The following is a 9219-nucleotide window of genomic DNA, read 5'->3' as shown; positions in this document are numbered from 1 at the left end:
CAGGTTTGTTCCACAAGGTAAAAAGAAAATTAGATCCCACAGCAAGTTAGCTCGTGGTATAAAAAAAGAAAAGATTTTCCCGACTATGACGTTCCTACGCCGTTGCATTTATATTCCACCTCGCATTCCTGGCATGACGGCGCGGGAATCACCAGTGTCCAGTTGCTAGTTTTTACCTCGACACGTCAACGCGAACGAGGTAAATGAAGTAAATGAACCAACTGTGAATAATGGACGCGTCAACCTAATACTAGTTTTTCCTGCCTAGGTATCAGCGTTCACCATTCACGACCTTGTTAACTATGTCTCATTACCATCCTTGAACGAGGATGAAGAAACTGATAGGTCGAGGTTGTATTCAGCCTCCATTTGCTTCGTTTTTGACCCTTTTATTATTCGTATATTTCGTAATTCTATGAAACTTTGAGAAAATCTTTTTATTCCATAATTATACAGGGTGTTCGGCCACCCCTGGGATTCCAGAGGCCAAAATAAGACGAAAATCAAGAATACCAATTTGTTGATAGAGGCTTCGTTAAATAGTTATTAACAATTAAATTCAAACATTTCAAATCGTTCTGGAAAAATTATTTTCAGTTGCGGGGGTCAATTACAATCATTTTTTGTCATTATACGTACCCCCGAATTCCTATCCACTTTCGAGAAAAAAATTCGGTAAGTGGACCAATTTTTTGTCGATATTAAAAAATTTCAAATCATTGGAAAAAAATTATTTTCGGTTGCAGGGATCCATTACAATCATTTTTGGTGAATAGACATACCCCCGAATTCCTACCCACTTTCTAGAAAAAAATTCGAGAAGGTATGGAATTTTTCGACGGAAAAAAAAAATTTCAAATCGTTTTGGAAAAATTATTTTCGGTCGCGGGGGTCAATTACAATCATTTTTGGTGGATAGACATACCCCCGAAATCCTACCCATTTTCTAGAAAAAAATTCGAAAAGGTGTGAAATTTTTCGGCGAAAAAAAAAATTTCGAATCGTTCTGAAAAAATTATTTTCAATTGCGGGGGTCAATTACAATCATTTTTGGTGGATAGACATACCCCCGAAATCCTACCCACTTTCTAGAAAAAAATTCGAGAAGGTATGGAATTTTTCGACGGAAAAAAAAAATTTCAAATCGTTTTGGAAAAATTATTTTCGGTTGCGGGGGTCAATTACAATCATTTTTGGTGAATAGACATACCCCCGAAATCTTGCGTATTTTCGAGAAAAAAATTCAATAAGGGTGGAACTTTAACGAAGCCTCAATCAACAAATTAGTATTCTTGATTTTCGTCTTATTTTGGCCTCCAGAATCCCCCATTAAAATTTTTCCCAGGGGTGGTCGAACACCCTGTATTTTAATTTATACTTTGCCAGAATTGTGTAATAAAAATGGAATTCTTCCTAAACAGTTACTAATCTGTTTAAGAAGAGAATCCTAACCTATAAATTATAACTTCTGCCGGCGGTGCCAGTAGAAGATGTCGAGATAAAGTCAGACGTGAGAATGCGTCCGCACTCGAGATAAAATGGCGACGGGAAACCCCACGAATTGTTTGCAATGGTTCTAAATCGAAATTACCCATGCACCGAAACACAGAGTGCAAATTACATGCTCCCCCTGTATTCGCCGCTTTCTCCATTTTTTTACGCGTGTCGAGAAAATAGCACGCGATGAAAGTAAGCCCATAATTCGCTAGAAACTATTATTGCTGAATTATCGGTTCTCCCTACCATCGTGATTGCTACTTAAATCATGCTGTTAACTCGAACGTCGATAATCAAGCGATACACTGGGAAGAAATGACATTGATTCAGAAATTTCACTGTGTTCAACGCATCGAAGCTTCGTTTTTATCGATTGGCCCCATTCTGCTCGAATAATCGAATACTTACACGATGGATACATGACAGACATATGCACAAATATTACGTCTCGCGTCTTTTTCTTGTTATTCTTTATTATTTATAATTAGACTCCATAGCAATGTACCTCGTGCTATGAAAGAAAAAGGCTTATTTGTGTTATACATCAGGCACTAAACTGGAAATGATTTCGACTGAAGTCTTTACTAAATAACTAAAGAAGGTAGAAATAGTTGCCCAAATAAGGAACCAAGCTAGGAAGCACCTAATTAATATTTGCAATGTGGACAATGTCCTGATGGTGGTTGACAGTCTCCAAAACAGTTAAGAATACGAGTATTGTTGCTTCATGACCTAGACAATAATCTTGCAATGCAAATTAACGGAATAAAACAATTGGAAATAGAGGACCAGATGAGTGAACAAGGAAAACCTTCCAATACAAGATGGGAACATTAAAACTAGTTGCCAACAGTAGCATACATAAGCACCAGCAACACATTCCACAATTTCTAATCATTCTCGATCCTTCAAATCCTCTGTCGCCTTATTCCCAAATCCTTTAACCTTCCAACGATGACATGACCCTACTACATTACATTGAAATCATTATGTGCATGAGGCAGACCTCTACTTCTAACATGCGTCAGACTGACGTTACTAATTAGCTCTGTCTTTCATTCACACGTCCTGCATCAGTTCTCCGAGACACGAGGATCTCGTTTCTCAACGGCTGGCCACCCATTTATCTAATTCCCACCTGACATCATCGCGCAGAAATCCCTTCACCGTTGTCGTCGTTGTGAAAAACATTGTTCCAGAATGCCCGTGCGGATCCATTATGAAACGAAAGCGTCGTTACGTTAGAATCGCCGATTCGCGCGTACTCGAGAAGAACCAAGGAATTCTTCAGAATCGAGATTCCAGCACGCGGCGACAGAAGACGAGAGAGGCGCGCCTGTAACCTGAGGGCGACGATCATCGACGCTGGCAAGCAGCTGCTGCCAGTAGCCGCGTCATCATCTGCGTGATTGGTTTCGATGCCGATCATTCCCGGTCGTTCGAGACACAGAGCATCGGCTCCGCCATTCGTCCCTCGAGATCCTGCCGCCCACGTACCGTTGGTCATTCAAAGGTTTAGCGTCCCTTTTCGGCTCTGTATGCCCTGGTCGGTCACACTGCATAGAAATAAAAATTCCGATAAGTAGTGAATTATTGTCACACCTGGTGAACCACACAGTTACCCGCGATGGAACGTTTCTTTTGTTTATTCTCTGGGCTGGCTACTTGCTTATCTCTTCTTTATGGGAGGTGGTTCATGGGGGATCCTATTCAGGCGTTTCTAGCTAATTTTACAAATAGTAATCAAGGGTTCAGTAAGACTCTAACATTGCTTGAGTTGTGGGCAGATATGTCCACATTAACATGTGTAGGACTTCATTTCTTGATTTAGCCTCTATGAAGACTATGAAGACCATTACATTTAATATATTGTAGAAACTTGATGGTATTAAGTTCATGGCAGCATTAGGTTCTATTTGGAAGTTTGTTAACTACTCTTACTGTCAAATATGGTACATAGTTTCACCAAACATTTGGTTATACGAGGATCCCCAACTATGTAGTACAACTTGTCATTAACGTTGTTACATAGTAGATAGCGTTATGTTCTATGCAGAAACTGCAACCGCCATTTGTATTGCGTCTTGACGACGCGTCCACGCCCTTTGGAACCTTTCGCGAGAAGCTAAAAGCTGTCTAGTGGAACTAATAGTGGCAGCTGGGGAAATAAATTGTTCCTTCGACGCAGGAAACGGTAGGCGATTTAGAGACTCCAGATCAGAGATGCCAGATTCAGCACCCGGTGCCCTACTCATACATGCAAGATCACGCGTGCGTGAGCTCGTGGAGTTTCGGAAAGTCGACAAAGGCAAACTGACACATGCCCTCTTTCTCGATTATTCCGAAGCTGCCCGAAGTAATTTCCGTCCGCCTCGTGGGAGTCGAGAGAGAAAGGCTCACATTTGCCTTCTCGCTCTTAACAACTGAAATCCGACCTCCCGTCTACGGCATACGATTCGGAATCTCGACTGCCCAGGTATTTTTACTTGCCTTTCCTAGAGTTCATTACTGAACTCTGCAAATTACTCCTGGTTTCTATTTGCCTCTGATGACCTCTGATGACCAGTGCTGACAAAAGTACAGAACTCCCGACAACTTTTCACACCATACAGCGACTGCTACAGACTGCTCCTGATTACTGCTTGCCTCTGCTGGCCTCTGCTGACCACCGCTTATATTTCTGTCAACCTATAACGATTACTACTGACTTCTGCTAACCTCCGTTGGTCTTTGCTGATCTCTGTCAGCGTGTGCTTGTCTCTGATGAACTTTCCTGGCCTCTGCCGAACGCTACTGACCACTGCAGGTATTTCTGATAATCTATAACGATTAATACTTACTACTGCATGCCCCTACAAGTCTCTGCTTGCCTTTGCAGGTTTCTGCTGAATACTGCTGACCACCCCTGATGCTTATGACATCGTATAACAATTACTACATGCTACTGTTCGCCCCTGCTGATCTCTGCTTGCCACTGCATGCCTCTGCTCGTCTCTGCTGACCGCTGCTGACCACCTCTGATGCTTCTGACAACATATAACGCTTACTACTTGCTACTATTCGCTCCTGGTGATCTCTGCTTGCCTCTGCTGACCACCGCTTATATTTCTGGCAACGTACAACGATTACTACGACTCCTGCCTTCCTCTGTTAACTTCTGCCAGCGTCCCCTGGCCTAAGCTGGCCTCTGCTGACCACCGTTTATATTTCTGGCAACGTACAACGATTACTACTGGCTACTGCCACCCTCTGCTGACCTCTGCCAACATCTCTCGATGTCAGCTGACCATCGCTGACCACTGCTGACCGTTGCTGACAAATTGTGACGCGATATAATATAATATAATATGTTTAAGTGTTTAAAGTGTTGTATAATGTAAATCTATGGCAATAAATGATATAATTTCAAAGAATTCTATGTGTTCTCATCATTTTTACCCTTCTTTTCCTATTGAAATCATTCCCTTAGTTATAAGACACTCCGAATCTTTTAAAATTTTCTAAGTTCCCCGGAAAGATTTCAAATTTCCCGCCGCCAGGAATTTTTGCGAATCCCTGGAACTTACCGGCGTCCCTGAAACTTCTCGGAATCCCTGAAATTTCCAAGAAGCTTCAGGAACCGGCAAAAATTCCGGCCTGAATTTTTCGGCAAAAATTTTAAAGAGCCGTTACGTAATATTACGTAACATTACGTAATTTTTGCCAAAAAATTCCGGCCGCGAGAAATTTTGAAGAGCTAATACGTAATATTACGTAACATTACGTAATATTACGTAATTTTTGCCGAAAAATTCCGGCCGCGAAAAATTTTCAAGGGCTATTACGTAATGTTACGTAATATTACGTAATATTACGTAATAGCTCTTTAAATTTTTGCCGAAAAATTCAGGCCGGAATTTTAGACGCTGCCTGAAACTTCTTGGAAATTTCAGGGATTCCGAGAAGTTTCAGGGACGCCGGTAAGTTTCAGGGATCCGAGAATTTTCAGGAATTCTTAGAAATGACGTCATTTCTAATTTGGGAAATTTGGAGAGGGAAAGAGGGGTAAAAAATGATGAGAATACATAGAATTCTTTGAAATTATAGCATTTATTGCCATAGATTTACATTATACAAAACTTTGATACATATAAACATATTATATTATATTACATCATGACACAAGTTGTCAGCAACGGTCAGCAGTGGTCAGCGATGGTCAGCTGACGTCGGGAGATGTTGGCAGAGGCCAGCTTAGGTCGGGAGATGCTGGCAGAGGTGAGCAGAGGCCTGCAGTAGTCAGTAGTAATCGTTGTACGTTGCCAGAAATATAAGCGGTGGTCAGCAGTGGTCAGCAGCGGTCAGCAGAGGCCAACGAAGGCCAGCAGAGGCATGCAGAGGCAAGTAGAGTCCAGCAGGGGCAAGCAGTAACAAGTAGTAATCGTTACACGTTGTCGGAAGCATCAGGGGTGGTCAGCTGTGGTCAGCAGAGGCAAGCAGTAACAAGTAGTAATCGTTATACGTTGTCTGAAGTATCAGGAGTGGTCAGTAGTGGTCAGTAGTGGTCAGCAGAATCCAGCGGAGGCAGACAGAAGTCAGTAGTAATCGTTATACGTTGTCAGAAATATAAGCGGTGGTCAGTAGGGGCCAGCAGAGGCTTGGAGAGGCTAACAGTATCCAGTCGTAATCGTTATACGTTGTCAGAAGTAAGAGGAGTGGTCAGTAGCGGTCAGCAGAAGCTAGTGGAGACCTGTTGACGGGAGGTCGGATATTAGTTGTTCAAAAGCGAGAAGGGAAGTGTGTGCCTTTCTCTCTCGACTCCTACGAGACTGTCCAAACTGACTTTGGACAGTTTCGGTGAATCGAGAAAGAGGCACTAAACTGCTACCAATCATTAACATAATAATTCGAAGACATTTTAACACTTTTACATTGTCCATCATTTAGTAATTGTTAGTAGTAACCGAGGATTTTCTTACGCAAATCGTTTCAGGTTAATTCTAACCTATATTGCAGGACACGTATATGTATATGTATCAGAAACAGAAGATAAATTGTACGAATGTATATTCTTTTACTATTATAGGTATTAGGTAGTAGTAAATTTTGTGTAGACTGTTAGTCAGCCAGGTGTAATTGTGTGCAGAATAAATAGGTTTGGGTTAGGTTAGTTTAGGTGCGATGGGATTGTTCTGTATCTCATTTCCAAAAACTTTAAGTTTCTTCCCCAGAAGCATCGAAACTGGTTGATTGGAATATCGAGCAGATGCAGAGGTAAGTATTCCTCGGGGAGCGATATGCAAATCGCGGCGCGTTTCCAAGAATTCCCAATGCCGTATCAGCACTCTTATTGCGAGTTGCTTACGATTGTTAATGTTGAAAACGGATTTTTTAAAGGAAGACGTATAATTAAGTGCCCGCATAAGTTACACGGACTGTAAACTCTCGAAGGTCGTTCGAAAAAGTATCGACGAATATTCACAGGCAACCCACGCGTCCAGCAGACTCGTAAACAACCGCAGCCTACCGTGTTCGTCTATCAAACAACATCCATACGTCTGTACGGTGTTTCCCCTAAAATACTGACGCGGATTTTCTCGAATATTCGATCGAACCAACGAGTGACAGCGATACGAAACTTCTGGTGGTCCCGAAAACCAATAACACGCTACGGAACCACGGTTAACGATCATCAACGAAGACAATGGAAACGAGAGTCCATTGAAGTCGAGGAAGGAGCCATCGACCATTCAACCACCGACGACGTTTAATTTTCCGATCGACTGGCCAGAGAAAAGCCGAAGAAAAAAGGGGTGGGCGGCAGACTGGACGAAGTGAGGATGAGGATGGGTAGGGGAGGGGGCGTCGACTGACCAGACCCGATCAATTTTATGTCCCTCGGATCAGACGATCGTGTCCGACGGTGGCACGAGAAAGAGAGTCGAGGGAGGAGGAGAGGACCGAGACCTTGCGACGCACCTGCTCTCAGGTGTATGTCCGCACCTTCCATCCGCGCGTGCAATGCATCTCTTCTCCTCGTTCCTTTCTCCCTGCACTGCAGCGCCTCTGTCTTCCTTCTCGGGCCCCAATCTCACTTCGGTACATTCGCGGGGAAACGTGCGAGCCGGGCGCAGAATTCCACGTTTTGCGTCAATGGCCAGGGCTGGGGCTGGGTTCTCGAATTTTTCTGCATAAATCTTTCCAATTTTACGCCGATCGATCGACCAGAACTTGAGATATAGAAACTGTTTGGGAAAATGAGAGTTTTACATTAGAATGACCCCTTGATGTTTTGAAGCGGTTTCAGGTTATAAAAGCAAACGAAGATACACGAAATTTTGATGTAATTTCTTGTGTGTTCGTAAGGTTATTAATGGGTTCTTAAGTGAGTGGTGCCTGCTAAAAAATGATCGTGAAGGCATCAATGGAAATTCGTTGAAATTAAGAATATGCAAGTTACTGAGAAGATTCATATACAGGGTGTTCAGCCACCCCTGGGAAAAATTTTAATGGGGGATTCTAGAGGCCAAAATAAGACGAAAATCAAGAATACCAATTTGTTGATGGAGGCTTCGTTAAAAAGTTATTAACAATTAAATTCAAATTTTCAAATCGTTCTGGAAAAATTATTTTCGGGTGTGGAGGTCAATTAGAAGCATTTTTAGTGAATAGACATATATTCGAAATCTTACTCAGTTTCGAGAAAAAAATTCGAGTAGGTGATGAAATTTTTCGGTGAAAAAAAAGACCTTCGAATCGTCTTGGAAAAATTATTTTTAGTTGCAGGGGTCAATTGCAAGCATTTTTGGTGAATAGACATACCCCCGAAATCCTACCCACTTTCGAGAAAAAAATTCGTGAATGTGTGAAATCTTACGCCAAAAAAAAAAAATTTCAAATCACTCTGGAAAAATTATTTTCAATTGCGGGGGTCCATTAGAATCATTTTTGGTGAATAGACATACCCTCGAAATCCTGCGCATTTTCGAGAAAAAAATTCCTTACCGAAAATCTAATTATGCAGGTGCCTATATTTTTCGACGAAAAAAAAAAATTTCAAATCGTTCTGGAAAAATTATTTTCGGTTGCGGGGGCCAATTCCAATCAATTTTGGTCATTACACATACCACCGAATTCCTACGCACTTTCGAGAAAAAAATTCCTTACCGAAAATCTAATTATGCAGGTGCCTATATTTTTCGACGAAAAAAAAAAATTTCAAATCGTTCTGGAAAAATTATTTTCGGTTGCGGGGGCCAATTCCAATCAATTTTGGCCATTACACATACCTCCGAAATCCTACCCACTTTCTAGAAAAAAATTCGAGAAGGTGTGAAATTTTTCGATAAAATTAAAAAATTTCAAATCGTTCTGGAAAAATTATTTTCGGTTGCGGGGGTCAGTTACAATCATTTTAGGTCAATAGACATACCCCCGAAATCCTACCCACTTCCTAGAAAAAAATTCGAGAAGGTGTGAAATTTTTCGACAAAATTAAAAAATTTCAAATCGTTCTGGAAAAATTATTTTCGATTGTGGGGGCCAATTTCAATCAATTTTGGTCATTACACATACCACCGAATTCCTACGCACTTTCGAGAAAAAAATTCCTTACCGAAAATCTAATTATGTAGGTGCCTATATTTTTCGACGAAAAAAAAAATTTCAAATCGTTCTGGAAAAATTATTTTCGGTTGCGGGGGTCAATTCCAATCAATTTTGGTCATTACACATACCACCGAA

At 41.4% G+C, this 9219-nt stretch overlaps 1 long non-coding RNA gene across 1 annotated transcript; it reads right to left on the bottom strand.

The window, feature by feature from the left end:
- Window positions 1–2436: 2436 nt before the first annotated feature.
- Window positions 2437–7704, bottom strand: LOC143347855 (uncharacterized). The gene is made up of 3 exons (XR_013080674.1): window positions 7456–7704; window positions 3120–3203; window positions 2437–3053 (listed from the first exon to the last, which is right to left on the bottom strand). It is a non-coding gene; the product is annotated as an uncharacterized LOC143347855 (long non-coding RNA).
- Between the last annotated feature and the right edge of the window lie 1515 nt (window positions 7705–9219).

This window comes from Colletes latitarsis, chromosome 11, assembly GCF_051014445.1.
Source record: "Colletes latitarsis isolate SP2378_abdomen chromosome 11, iyColLati1, whole genome shotgun sequence".
Taxonomy (NCBI): Eukaryota; Metazoa; Arthropoda; class Insecta; order Hymenoptera; family Colletidae; genus Colletes; species Colletes latitarsis.
Note: the sequence above shows the minus strand (reverse complement) of the source record. Positions and strands in the feature narration are given on the sequence as shown.